Genomic DNA, 14,771 nt, shown 5'->3' with positions numbered 1-14,771 from the left:
GGTGTTGCTCACCACTGCCGTGCAGGTAGCCCCTGTTCAGGTCTCTAGGTTTGTGCTGGTGGACCTGGGAGCACTAGTGGCTCGTCCAGTTGCTCAGCCGTGCCCCGCAGTGCTAATGGGCTCCAAACAGAGGCCTGTGCAAGCCTCCCTGGATGGAAGGTGGATGTTGGTCACAGACGGGCCTTGAGACTGGGGGGTAGAAGCAGGTAAAGGGGATGTGAAAGGGAGCCTCAGGGCCCCGCCAGAGATGGAGGACCTCCCCCAGAATACAATGGAAAGCTGAAGTCACGGCAATTGCAATAGTCTTTGCACTTCAATGTCTGAGGAGCCCAAAATGCTTTCCAAACATCCTGGGCTGGCACAGCCAAGCGTGGGCCTGTGTGATAACCAGCCAGTGGCTCTTTAAACCTGCCTTTAAACATCTGTGTTCCTGTTTCTTTAAAAAAAAAAAGTGTATCAGGCCCAGAGCTGCAAGGTAATGCACACCAGCTGCTCCCCCTACCCAACCCATCCCAGCAGCTGGGCCCTGTGGAGTGGTAGCAGCTGAGCTGTTACTACCGGCCGCATCCTCCTCCCTATTGCCAGCCGCTTGTCCCCCTTGCAGCACCATCAAAACCAGAATCCCAGATGAGTGTCTTGGTGGTGGAGACTGGTGTACCCAGGGGGTGCTGGCCTCTCCAGCGCCCCCCGTGTGTTGTGAAGGATACCCCTCTCCCCCCGAGGCCAGAGGGTGAGGCTGCCTCTCCATCCGAGCCGGCGCCAGGCTGCAGGGCTGGCGCAAGAGAGGCGGGTGCCACGCAGTGGGTAAGTGTGGCAGAGCCAAGCCTGCATTTGCACCCCTGCCCAGACCCCTCCCCCTCCTCGGGGCAACGGGGGGTGGTGCCAGGACTTCTCCTGCCCTGTGCAGGGAGCCTGTGAGGTGCCAGAGACCCACGGTATGCCACTGGGGGGGAGATCAAGGATGTGCATGCATTGGATACTGATAGGAGGGTGCAGGAGGGTCTTTAACATGGTCTGGAGGGAGTGCTAGGCAATGGCTCACACACTAGATGACTTAAGCTACCAGAGCCCCTTGTTCATCTCAAATTATCCTGAAGCATAGAGCTGGAAGAGACCTTGAGAGGTCATCAAGTTCAACGCCCTGTGCTAAGGCAGGACCAGACAAAGCTTTAGACCAGCCCTGATAAGTAACTGCACACATGCGGGTCCCACTGAAATGCAGCTGTCTTGGGGAAGGGGCAGCTGCTAAGTAGTACACAGCTGCAAAAGGGGATTTTGGTCAGGACTTTGGCTGTTCTTGGGAGAAGATCCATGAGGACTATAATGTCCATGCAGAGCGGACAAGAGCTTGGTTTGTAACTCTCTTGATTCAATCACAAGTAAGATTTGGTGGGTATTTTCTTAACGCCCCAAACTGGTGGGGGTCCTGTGATTGTGTAAGAATCTCAGCTTTCTTTTTTTGTCGGTTTGTTTTTCTCAGTGAGTTTCTAGTTCTTGTTGTGGAGAGAAGGTTGAAAGTGTGACCCGCAAAAGGGTTAAAACCCAGAAAGCAAATAAAAAGATCCCAGAGTTGACTGTTTGTTTCTTAAAATCTCATGAGTTTGGGGGGGGGAGGCCTGATTTTTGACAGCTGAGTGTGAGCCATGCTGTTAGAAACAGGGCCATGTGAAGCAGCCCTTTTTAACTTTGCAAGAAGCAACCCACTTGCTTTCATTCAGACCCCCTTGAACTAGACGAGCATTTTGCATGGATGTGGAAAATGTAAAGGGCTGACAAATATTTTGCACCAGTAGGAGACCTGCCTTTAAAGTGGAGTGAGGGAGGGGCACCAGGCGAGCTCTGGAACAGCCACATTTAGTTCGTCTTTGAAATCAACAAAACAAACTTTCAAGCAAAATTTTTTCAATGGGTTGTGGTTTTTTTTTCCGTTTTACAGCAGCCAGAAAATGTCTGACTAATGTGTGTGTAGGGGGAGGCCGTGGGCGGACGGGGACAATACTGTAGTAACCAGGGAGAGGGGAGGGCTTGGAGGTCTTTTCTTCCATCAAAGCTTGAAGCTTTCTTCCAGCCAAGGAGACTGAGAGAAAGAATGCAAGACAATAAACTTTCTCCCTGGGTTGTAAACTTTGCCCTCCAATGCAGGCTATAGAGACTGGGCTGCCTTTTACAAAGCCCTGTGTGTACTCAGGGAGAAAGGGAGAGAGAAAGAAAGGAAGGTCAGAGCCCCTTCAGTGCCAGGCCTGTCCAGGCTTGTCTGGGAGAGTGATTTTCAAACACCGCAGCTTGCAGCCTGGCCTCTTTCTCTCCCATAGATCCCACTCCTTCAATCCCTTCCCGGCAATCTGTGGCGCGTTGTCTCCGCCCCGCCCCCTCCCCTTGCACAAATGATACAGTGAATTGCAAAACTAACCAGCCAAATTGGAAAGTGGGGGAGTGTATTTGTTTATTTAGCCAGCCAGGCTCCCAGGGAGGCTTGAGACATCGCTGCAGGGGCTAAAAGAGGCTGCTTGCCAGTTTGCGAGTGTATTGGCACGGGCAGGAGCTGGTCAAAGAAAACTGTGCAACACACGTCCCGATGCAGTGACACCATCTAGTCTATTCTAGAGGTGCTGCCCAGAACAGGACCAGAGCTGGACGCCCCCGTCAGCTTTCTCTGCCCAGAGTCCTGCTGAAATCAATGATGCTATGCCATGTTTGGCCCGGCGACACTTCTACCTTCCTATCTCTCTCTTCTTAAACTCTGCCCAGCCTCATGGTATCTAGTCGACTGCCTTCCCATCTCCTCCCGCGCTCTCTTTTTATGTCTCTTCTTTGCTGTCTTTCTTGTGTTTCTCTTCTCTTTCTCCTTCATTTTTGTCCCTCTTGCCAGGTGGCCGTGTAGCTACGGGGACCTCTATGCCTTCATGGCATCCCCTGAGATCCAAGGGTCTTGGCGGGCAAACAGCTTGCCTCTTCGTTGGGGAAAAACCCCACACCCAGAATTAAGGGGAGACTTTGCAGAGTCTGGGAGTTCCCATCTTCCTGCATAGCTTCTTCTCCTGTAGAGGCACATTGGCCCTGTCTCTATGGGAACTAGCAAAACCTCTTTATGCAGAGGTAATTAAGGACTCAAGAAGGCAGCATTAGAAGTGCATTTAAGTATTTAATAAGGATTTTAATGGCTACAAATATTAGTGACTGAGGAGTACATACACGTGTTGGGGTGACCCGGTCTCCTTCCATCCTGGGTATTCTGATGCAACTCAAAAGCAAATCAACTGGATTGCTAGATTAGCATACTGAACCCAGACTCCGCTGTGTAGCTCCCGCCGCAGTCAATAGGAATGGTGCATGTACCGACAGACACAGGCCCCACGGCCTGATTCTGTGCCCTGAACTGGGTATAGTCAATTTTACCGGTGCAAAGTGGGTATGGAATGCAACCCTTCCAGTGGGATAGTGTATTAATTACATCCTGTGTGCACTCTCTTTGTCCAGGTGCAGTTGGCTAGACAAGAGAAGCAGGCCCTTAAGCTTTGCTTCCACGGATGCTTTGACATGTCCCGTTACTGCCAATTATTCCCTGCTCCGCCATGGAAAGCCCCAGCGGGAGCGCTAACATGATTAGGGCAAGCCAGCAGTAGCCGCTGGTGTTTTAGTCACTTATTCGTCGGGGCAGGTTAGACTGATCCGAGGTTAGAACATTGGCCGCTGATCTGCGCCTGCGCTTCCATCCGTCCCCTCTCTGGTGGGCCACATCAGCAATAGCGAAGGCAGAAAATGTTAAGAGAAGCCGACTAGTGCAGACACAGCCATGGTTGCTGGGTGGGGCTATTTCAGTCCCCTGAACCATCCTGCATGGTTCCTATGGTTTGCTGAAAAGATTTAAAAGAAAGCTCCTGCCTGCTCCATAAGAGTAGGGGGATTAGTCAGATTCCTGGGTTGTTATTCTCCTAGCTAAATCCCCACTGCACTTCATCTGGAGATGGGAGGGAGGAAATGTCCCATCATGTAGTGTTGCTGTGGACTCTGAGGCCCCGATCCAGAAAAACACTTAAACACATGCCTCACTTTAAGCCCAGGAGCAGTCCTTTGGGATTGTGCTTAAAGTGACTCAACAGCAGAATAGTTTTGCTAGGCTGAGGCCTTAAAAAAAAAACAAAAAAAAACTGCCATGCTCCATCCCTAGAGGTGGCTGCATTTCAGTGATGGATGAAGAGATCCTTCTTTCTAAGTGTGCAGAGGGGAAACTGGGCACATCCTGAAGCCTTTATTCTTCCCTTACTCAGGAAAAACTTCTGATGAAATCTCTAGGCCAAATCCGGGTGAAAATCACCTGCAACTTCTGCTGGAATCAGAGGATGCCTTGGCTGGGTATGGAGCTTCAGGGATTGCTTCAGAGTTTGTGCAAAGTTTGTGACACGCCTAGGAATGAAAGGATACAGCTATCAATGCCAGTCATTAGGATCATCACAATCGTTCCTTTATTATTTATTTCCCATATTCCCCCAGATGTCCCTTCATCTATCATCCTTTCTTAATGGGCAAACAACAACACCTCAAACCAATCTCCCGCTCACAGAGGGAACATATACACATAAGCCATTCTTGTCTCTCTCTTTCTTGCCTTCTCTTTCTTTCCCTTCCATTGAGCGTGGGGCTGGCACAGAGCCATCCTGGCAACAACCTGCTTTCACTTGCTAATCATTCTAAATATTGAAAATCAACGCCTAGAATAAACAGCTCAGGGATTGGGGCTGTCTCTCGTCTGTTTGGAAATGCTAATCTACCCGGCTTTTGTTTTCCTTGTGTGGATTTGATGCCTTGTGTTCTGAGGAGGTCACAGCTGATGGGGGGGCCCTACTCCCCTTATTTTTTCTCATCATGAAAATTCAGCCAGTTTTAACATACTAGGCTAGGAGAGGGGAGGGGGGCAGGATATAAAGGGAGGGAAGGGAATGAACACACTTTGCATAGCAATGAATGAACCTCCAAAGTTTGGGAATTCAGGTTCCCAAATAAGCATCCAGAAGTTCAAATGCTTTATCCAAGCCCCCCTGAATCTGCAAAACGGGCCAAGAAATTTCATGGGAACAGACTTTCTGGTGAAGTTCTGGCACTTCAGCTGTGAATGGCAATCTCACAGGTAGGAGTTTAGATCCAGGCTGAGAGGTGAACTGCTCCAAAGTTTGAGACCATCCGGATCCAGGACACAGAGAGAGAAAACTCACCCACGCCTTGGGCGAAGGGCTGCTGTCGCAAGTTCAAGCCATGGAAGACAGAAGCAATGCTAATCTCCAGAGGTTAGACGAGATCATTGTAATGGTCCCTCTGGCCTTAAAATCTTTCAGCCCACATATGAAGGGGGAAGCACTTTGGGGAGCTGCCAGTATTTTACCCTCACCAGTCATCGAGGGCATTGGACCAGGCATCTCAAGGTGACACTTAAGGCCTAGCTATTCTGTCTTCCCAGGAGGGTTTTGCTGCCTCCTCTCAGATGGAGGCTTAGCCATAGTTGTCCACTTTTGAGTCGCCTCCAGGTCAGACTATTGTAACTTGCTCGACCTGAGCTTGTAGGCCGCTGCAAGAGAGACGGTGAAGGGGTCCAGTGGGCAGCAGCCCCCATGTTTACAGCCAAGCGTACTGTTAACACCTCACAGCTACGCTTCGCAAACGCTACTGGCTCCCTGTTTGCCTCAGAGAGGAGTGGATTGTCCTGGGGCCCGATTATGCGTTACCTGCACTCCGTGGAGGAACAGAGGTGGGGAAGGAAAGTGGTTTAAGCCTAGGCCCCGTTTACATGACCAGGATAGCACAATGGAAAACCAAGCCAAGGCACTTCATGGCTTGGATCTGGCTACTTCGCAGGCCCATACTACCCTCCATAATCACGCAAAACAACTGCACTCCAGCAGGGGGAGAGGCCCCGGTTCTCATGTGGGACAAAGCGTTCTCCATGGTGGGCCTGAGGGTCTGGAACTCCCTGTCGGAAGGTTGTGCCCTGATGGTGTTCAGATCCCAGTGTAAAACGCAGCTGTTCAGTAACTCGGACGCACTCACTGCCCAATAGCGGAGAGCGCGGGAGAGCCGGCTTTTGGGCTGCTGAATTCCGTGCCATGCTCGGCAGCCAGCTAGCACTGGGAACACTGGCAGCTGCTGAGTGCTTGAAAATCTGGTCTCTGAAATGGGGGGGGCATTTTCTCTTCCTGCCCCCTCCCCCCCCCCTCCATCCCAGACTCTCACTGATTTACAGACTTCAGTGAAGCCTCACAAAACCCCAATGGGCTAGATGAGGTGAGTGTCATTGTTCCCACGAAAGAGATGGGGAAACTGAGTCACAATGCGGGGAAGTGACTTGCCTAAGGTCTGGAATGGACCCAGAGCTCTCTAAGTGTAGATATATTTTAAATGCAGTGAGAGATTAAGGCGCAGCCCCCCATTGGTCATCCCTCCCCACTTTTTTTCTAGCTGCAGCTCCTCCCTGCTAATTCTATAGCCTTTGCCTCTTCTTCTGCTCACGCTTTATGTTCCAGGTCCCTGATTGTGAATGTATTTCCCAGAATCACCCACTGCCTCCCTACAGGGAGCGTGTGGGGGGCTCTGTCTTTTTCACTGCTGCTGGCTGTGTTTCCAACCATCTCTGCAAGGATGGGTTGAGATGGGCAGAGGAGGGGTCTCTTCCCCATCCTTGTGATGATCCATGATGGTACCTATGCCAGCCGCAGCGTGTGTGTGTCCTACCAAGCATGCTTGAGCCCCAGGGAACCCATCCACGGCACGGCTGTTATTACCTTTCCCGCCCTCCCTGGAGAGGCCAGAGAGGTAAACAAATATAAACAACATCCATGGCACCCAGCCGTTACGGGCTGACGTTCCTCTCAGCTGCAGCGGGGAATGCAACACAATGGGCCAGGCAGGTCAGGGCATGCCCATGAAAAGAGAAAGGGGCTGGGAGATTTAGGCCAGCATTGACCCGAACCGACAGGTGCAACCAGCCCCTTTCAGCTCTGCCTTGAACAATGTGTAAAGGCTGTCAGGAGAAGATTGGTGTGAATTCCAACTCCCCTCCTCCATCCCCCTAACCCAGGCCCAGGTAGTTCGCATTCTTCCTGCAAACCACAAACTCAGGATGGTGGGGAGTTGCAGGTTAATTGGCCTGATGGGCTAGGGGGAGAGAGAGAGGCCTTTGACACTGCAAAGCCGGCAAGAGTGAGGGCTTTCTGGTACCTAGAAAGGCGTCTTAACCCCCTTATCCCTGATGCTGTGCATGTGTGTCCTGAATAAGCCACTTTGCCAGGAGTCTCCATTCAGTAGCTGGGTGAGGGGGAATCTACTGAAAGTGCAGTTCAGGTCAGAGAAGTGCCCCTGGCACCTCCTTATGAAACAGATCCAGTATTGACAACCACAAGCGTTCAAAAAATCAGGGGTTTGGCCCCCCAAATCATGAGACTGGCTTAAACATCATGAGATTTATTTTTTTTAAACAATAAATGTTGGGTTCTTTTTATTTTACTTCTGGGTGTTGTCTTTAGGGGATCATGTTTTCAACCCTTTCTCTGTAGCCACGAGGGCTAGAAATTTAACGATTCTCGTGTAGTTACTGGTCCCCAGGAGCTGGACCTTTAAGAAAAACATCAGCTACCACAAGAGTTGGCAGTCCTGAGGATCTACTTCCTGCGGGCCTGCTTCTCCAGCGATGTGCACCTTGTGTAGGTATCTGCAACAATGCTAACTCAATGCTCAGGTGTACGTGGCCACACAAGGTACAAAGCAGTGGCAAATCAGGCCCAGGGTGGATTCAAAGAAGAGTCAGGTCCAAAACCCCTTTGCACCTGGGGGAAGATTAGCTCCAAACCAGAAATTTGCAGCAGCTGGCCTTTGTTCTTTGAAATGATCCAAATCAACCCACTCTGGAACCAACCACCCTGAACCTTGGGAAACTTTAGACTTACTTCTAATTCATAGTCCCATCCGCTGTCCGTCTGTCCGTCCTTCCTAAAAGAGGTTTCTACTGCTCTTTACACCTGTTTGTCTTGCAGAGAATGAGCTGGATTTTACTTTGGCTTGTATCATCAGCAGAGGAGTTCACTCTTTGGATGAAGAACATTACTGGTGTTGGTGCACAACCTTGGCTTTCAAGACCCGGGGGGAGTTTGCAAGGCTAGTAGTTAGAAGAAAACTTTGTTCTGGTTGTAAACTGAGCACATTTCCCCTGGAAGCCACTGATACACCATGAACATAGAACTCATGATGCTGTTTCGACATGGTCACCTTTCGGAGAAGAATGGAGCTCTAAGGACTCTGGTGCATCCCTCCTGCAGGGTGAGGAATGAGTTTGAAGCCGTGGGACAGAACCCACTGCAGAGCTGTAATGGTCTAAAGGGCCATAACCACTAGTGACCCTGCTTTTTAAACCCAGCCCACTAGAATGAGAGCTTCATCACCGTGATGGTGTCGGTGTGTTGACCTGCAACTTTGCATTTTTTTTCATGCTGTCAAGCCCAGATTTCTTATGTTTATACTATAATGAAGGGATTGGTATTCTTATCCCCATTTTACAGGTGGGGAACATGGAAACTGAGGTGCCAAGATGCTAAATATCATGCCCCAGAGCCCATAGCCAAGCCATGAATAGATCCCAGGTCCCCTGGTTCCTAACCTGACCTGCTGGGCCATGATAAGCTAGTCTGGGTTTGGTTCCATCAGTGCCACTGAGGCCTCAGTCTCAGCTTGAGTGCCTCACGCAAGCCGCTAGCCCCAGGCCAGTACGGCAGTAATTAGGTGAGCCTCCACTACTGTAGCTGGACACATCCAGCCACAGCAGGAAAAGTGCTCCTCTTGGACAGATCTGCTATGTCGTTCAGTATTGGAACCTCAGAATGCTGCAGCCCTCCGAACACTGGGGCCTTGGATGTAAGCCTGATTTTCCAGATATTCCCAGCCCGTGACTTTTTCCTGAGTTCTAGTTGAACCTGTTTCGGCCTAGGCAGGGCCATATTCAGTGGCGGGAGGGGTAAGGAGGCACAATCAACACGGTGATTTAAAAAGGCCTGAGTCCTATCCACACCAGCACTTACATGGGCAGTAGTTAGCCCCCGTGGAGCTGCTCTGTTGGTGAATTACTGCGGTTTGCTCGTGTAGAGGCAGCCTCCGTGCGTGCATGCATGTGCCTGCTTGTGCATGGGAGCGAAGAGATCTGCTATTGTGTTTGCGTGCGCATGTGTGTTCTTTTGTGGATGAGAAGGATGGCGTGGGGGAGGACGTGAGAGAAGGACACTGATGAATTGGCCGGAGGAATCTGAGAAGTGACCCCGATGGCCACGTGTGCGCTGTGTTTGCGGGAGGTAATGGTTTGCTCCAGCAGCCTTTGGTATGAGACACATTAACAGGGAGGAATGTATAAATATCCAAAGGTCGCTGAGCTCCACTAGATGGAACGTGATTTGCCGTTCCTTCTGCCATGTTAAAGGAGCCTGACTTAGTGCTCCGATACTATTGTGAGGGGTGCAACAGAAAACCCTGGGAGAGAGAAAGAGGATGAGATTCTGGCCGCCCTGGAGTCAATGGCAAAATTTCCCTAGGTCCAGAATTTATGTGCTCAAAAGCCAGGAGCTTCTGTGTCACAGAGGAAAATCCAAGCAATATAGAGACTGTATAGCAATATAGAGACTGTAGCCCAGCTTTTCAGCCTTGTTCTGCTGTCCCTCCTAACTCTGTTCAAATTGGACCCTACTCCGCTTGGCGTCAGTGAGAGTCACATGGTTATATCCTTGCATGTTGCTTCAAAATGCACCCTGCATGGGACCTGTTCTTTGTCTTTGCCTCTAAGGCACCATACACAGCCATGGTACTGTTGGAAAATATAAAAGCAATAGATCACTGTTGCTCAGATGCTTTAGCATTGTGTTTGTCAACTCTAGGAGCCTGATTCTCAGCTACATGCTTAAGGGAGCCTTTACCCTGCCAACTTTACAGTCGCTTTAAGGTATCTTTATGCTGCCAAGGTGATGCAAAGGGGCCTTAATATAACTGAGAATCATGCTCTAGAAGTTTATGGTGTTGATTTTAACCTGTGAAGCCCCAGATGGCTGGATCCTGGCTGCGTGTCTCACTTTCTGGTGCATAGGCCAGGTCTATGCACAAAAATTGCACTGATCTTTTTCTAAATTGATTTAGTTCAATTGGTGTCACCTGCTAGGGTGGGCCCTCTTAACTCAGCTGGTATCAATTTAGGCTTATTCAGTGGCCATTCTTAAACTGAATAAATCAGGGCAATTTGTGTGTGTGTAGGTCAGGCTGCAGTCTCTGGAACCAGTAAAGACAAATGAATAGAAAGCAAACAAGTAGATAAAAACAAAGGGGGACTGTTAAAGGAGGCTCTAGTGGAGATGGAAAATAAAAACCCTTAGCGCTTTTCCTCCAGAGATCTCTCAAATGTGGTTAACCATTATCATCCCCTTTTTACAGGGTGGGAAACTGAGGCACAGAAAGGGAAAGTGACTTGCCCCGAGTCATACACTAAGTCAGTGGCATTGACCAGTCTAGAACCTAGGGCTCCTGATTCCCCCTTTAGTTCTATATCTACTGGAGCCTGTTGCTTCTTCAGTGAAACGAGATGTATCCACCAGCCATAGGACAGGGGGATTTGGCAGGAAAGTCCATGGTTACGACGAAGCTGAGGAATGAGAGGAGCTGGCAGTTTGGACCCCACTTTGCAGAACAGTTTATTTTTAAACTGCAGATACTAGGAAAATAAACACCCATCTCTATAGCGGTCTGAAAGTTGATTGCCCACTGTGTTGCCAAAGTCTGCTTGATCTTTAGATATCAGGGTTGGAAAGGTCATTCTGGGTTACCTTTTCTGCCCTCTGGATCACTGCAGGGTGGTGCATAGATTTGCACAGTGACGAACATTGTGATTCAGTCTCTTGCCTGATATAAAATCCAGGCAGCACCATGTGCGGTAGCTACTCTACATACGGGACCAGATCCAGCCCTCACTCACACCCATGCAACCAATGATATCAGTCTCTCCTGAACCTGGTTGGGAATTTCCTTCCACGGCATTTTGGACCGGAGACCTACAGACCTTTCTTGGCTTGTGCACATGAAATCTGGGGCAGCTATTAGCATCTCATTCTTCTCTTGTATATGCTGGCTTCTTGGTGGTCCCAGGAACCCTGGCAGAAACCCGGCTCTAAGGGGAGTGGGGGAGGGGCTATTTCTAGCCTCCCAAATCTTTTCATCTCTGCCTGCTGTTAGGATACGTCTGTGCCTCTGGACCTTGGACAGCGGAGCTGGATGATTGAGAGTTGCAGGGGGCCAAACACTAAGTAAACACTGTCAAGCGTAGGCTAGTTAATCCTGATCATTCATTTACAAATAGCCATTTAGAGACCACTACACAGGCAGCTATCAGTGCAGAGGGAAGACTTTCCCAGCAGGACCTTAATTCCCTGGGCAAATAAAGCGCAGGGGAGGGAGACCACAGCTTGGGCCAGCAATGCGCTAGAGTGGGCTCATTCTGGGATATCAGCCTGGAGTTTTTCTCAGGACCAGCCAAGGGTATTTTGTCATAGGGAGCTAACCCACAGACAGGGCCCCATCCTGCCACTATTGGAGTTTTGTCATTGACTTTAATGGGAACAGGAACAGGGTCTTGGATGACAGACTTTCAGCTTCTCCCAGGGGATTCTGGTGCTACTCAATCACTCAACACCCATGGTACTGATGGTTAAATATGTTGTGCTCCCCTCTAGTGGCTGAACCACGAAGAGGATAATAGCCTACTGCAACTGCCATGAAGTCACTCCTTCATCTCAAGTGGTGGAGACCTGTGCTGCTCAGCTGCAGGTCTAGGTCTTTATCTCCACTGGCAGCCCATGGTGGGGGAATCGTTACACCAGCAAGTTGAGGAATTTAACTGCCTGGAGCCGGTGAGCTAGTGAAATCCCAGACTCGGGAGCACTGAGGGTCTCCAGTCTGAACCATGGTGGGGGAAAAAAAGGTCCCAGCCAAATTTTAAAGAGAAGAAAAGTGAATCCCTGGCAAGTCCTCTGATCACGGGCCACGGCCTCTTTCAGCAGCTTACTTCTCATCAGTTTTAATCCAGGCCAGGTCACTAGTCTTCTCATTCCTATTCCAGTTCCCGTGTCTGTGAGGTTGTGGTCTCCGTTCCGTTCCCAGGAAGCAAAGGCCCCCCCAAAAAACACACCCTCCCAACAGGACTGAAGCACAGGATGGCGTGGTTGTGGCGACGGCACCACCCTCTGGCCTAGCATTCAGTGAGGGGGGGAAGGGGGCGGATGGGAGGCTTGCCCAGCTCTGTGCATGACGTTCTCCAGGGCGTCCTCATCAGCACTGCGTTTGTTTCTGTGCTGCCGGCAAGACTGACGAGAGAGTCTGTAGAGGGCCGAAGCCTGGGGGAAAACGGTTCAGCAGGTGAGCCGCCAGCCGTGCCGTATTGAGCGCCTGGACTTTGCAAATATTCCCCAGCTAAGGCTACTCTCTCACAGTCCCTTCGTGGCACTGCCTTGGGATGCCGCCGCCTCCTCACCTGTCTGTTATAATTCCGCTCCCCCATTATGTCTGCTCTGGCCTGGGCCTGACATCTCTTGCTACCTCGGTCCCTAATTCTTGTCAACGGAGGCCGGTGGTGAGGGGACACTTGATCATAGCTATGCCTTTTGGGGCAGGGAGAGGAGGCGAGATGCACTCAGCCACCTCTTGATCCTTTATTCATTTCCTTCTGTATGCTTTGGACGGGGCCCTTCAAGACCACAGGTAAGTCTACCCTGAAGTGGGAAGGTTTAATATCCAGCTGATTGAACTAGCACACTAAAAGTAGAGTGCAGCTGCAGTGTCATAGGCAGCAGGACACGCTAGCATCCTGAGTACGTGCCTAGCTTCTCAGATGGGATCGTACTCAGGGCACCTAGCGCCTCTCACTCCATGATGGCTACACTTCTGTTTTTAACACACTGGGTCAATCAGAGCTAGCACAGGCATGTCTCCTTGAGCTGGAAATTACACCTCCAGCTCCAGGGTAGGCATGGCCTGAGCAAGACAGGTCTGAACCCTGAAGTGCTGAGCATCTGCAACTCCCATTTGTGGGACTCAGCCTCTTGGAAGATTCGGCTCAAAGTGAGGAGGTAATAGGTGCCTGGACTTGCTTGAATATAGCTTCCAGTGAGATGATGTTCTAAACAACAATCCCAGAAGGGACTTTAACGGGAAAGAAAAGTTCCTTGATGCTTCCCTTCTAACTTTTGCACCTCCAAATTCATGGATGCTCACCTGCACGCACTCTGTTTCTCTCTCTCTCCCATACACACACCTGTAGGCTGCCTCTCTCTCTCACTCACACACACACACACACACACACACACACTTATTTTAACCTGTCTCCTAGTGAAATCTGGGTGACCCAATGAAATGGATAATAGCCTCTGTGTCTGTGGGTATGAAGGAGGGGCATGGGGAGGAGGTGGTTGGTGACATTGGGGGAGGTCGTTCCCACGCAGTCTATCATTCTAGGGCATCAGGAGGTCATGCAGGAAGGGGAGGGGGTATCTGGAGTGGGGGAGCGCTCCCAGTGTGGGACATCCCTTCAAGCGATAATGAAGGTTTTGTAATTTTATGTTAATCCTGGTTGCTCTGGACTCTGTTCTCTCTCTCCTCTCCCACAGCAAATGCAAAGCCTTTTGTAGACTTCTTGCTGCAGTAATTTTTCCCCGTTGCAAAATACGGTGAAACCTGGAATCTCAGGGCATTGTCAATTTTCACATATACCTCCATATCCACACACGCGCCTCTGCAGTCATAGCATCCTTACATTGCTGTATGTGTAGGACCTACAGTAACTGCAGCAGTTTTTGTAGCATATTTAATTTTGCCATAAAGAAGTTATCAGTTTTAAGCGAGAATCCTTCCATGGCACTAGAAAGACATTTAACCATAATACAAGGGTAGGAAACCATTCACTTCTGGAGCTACTAATACTTGATTTGTTTCACCAGATTCTGATCCTTCACGTGACAGCCCTTCACAATGTGAGAAGGAGCACTGGGAATCCAGAGATCTGGCTTCCATTCCCAGCTCTTCCACTCAGTCACTACAAATCACTTCATTGCTCCGTGCCTCAGTTTCTCCTTCTTTAAACTGGGCTAGCTATACTTTCCTACCTCACAGGTGTGTTGTGAGGTTGAATTCATAAATGTCTGAAAAGTGCCTTCAGATCCTTAGATGGCAAACCCTGGAGTCGTGCAAAATACCATTGTAACTTCTACAGGATTCCCTGTGCCTATGAACGCTTACAACTTTTACAGGTACGTTACAATAGCATTTAAGCTACAGGGCCCTTTAAGTAGCCTGACAGCTCTGACTGTTTTGAACCGTACAGCAGGATCACAGCCCCTGAGCCCTGATCTGGCCACAGCATCCCGTGCGGTGACGTTTTCAGCCTATCAAACCTCTCTTTGTTCAACAAGCACTGCAAACAAAATCGTTACTCTTGCACAACGGGCACCCCTGGCCAAACAATGGTGACGGACAGATTCCCATTCAGAAACCTTTTCTGTGTTCACTTCCTCCTCTTTCCGCACGTTGCTGCTGCTGCTGCGGCTGTACGTGAGCCCAGTCACCTGTTGCGCTGCTCTGAAAGTGGCACCGGAAATCTCGGCTCCCTGCACCACAATCATGCGATCACAGAGGCCCCGCAGTGGTGCTGGTGTTCAGCTTAAGCGGACAAGTCGACCCCTGACTCCTGCAATAACATGGGCTGCTCTTTCCCC

At 50.1% G+C, this 14,771-nt stretch overlaps 1 long non-coding RNA gene across 1 annotated transcript; it reads left to right on the top strand.

The window, feature by feature from the left end:
• The first annotated feature begins 586 nt into the window (after positions 1-586).
• On the top strand, positions 587-14,176 carry LOC137152724 (uncharacterized). The gene is made up of 4 exons (XR_010919575.1): positions 587-804; positions 8,019-8,301; positions 11,739-11,915; positions 13,998-14,176. It is a non-coding gene; the product is annotated as an uncharacterized lncRNA (long non-coding RNA).
• The last annotated feature ends 595 nt before the right edge of the window (positions 14,177-14,771 follow it).

The sequence above is a fragment of the Emydura macquarii genome, unplaced genomic scaffold (assembly GCF_026122565.2).
Source record: "Emydura macquarii macquarii isolate MOO-44397 ecotype Brisbane River unplaced genomic scaffold, CSIRO-AGI_Emac_v2 contig_1230, whole genome shotgun sequence".
Lineage (NCBI taxonomy): Eukaryota > Metazoa > Chordata > Testudines > Chelidae > Emydura > Emydura macquarii.
Note: the sequence above shows the minus strand (reverse complement) of the source record. Positions and strands in the feature narration are given on the sequence as shown.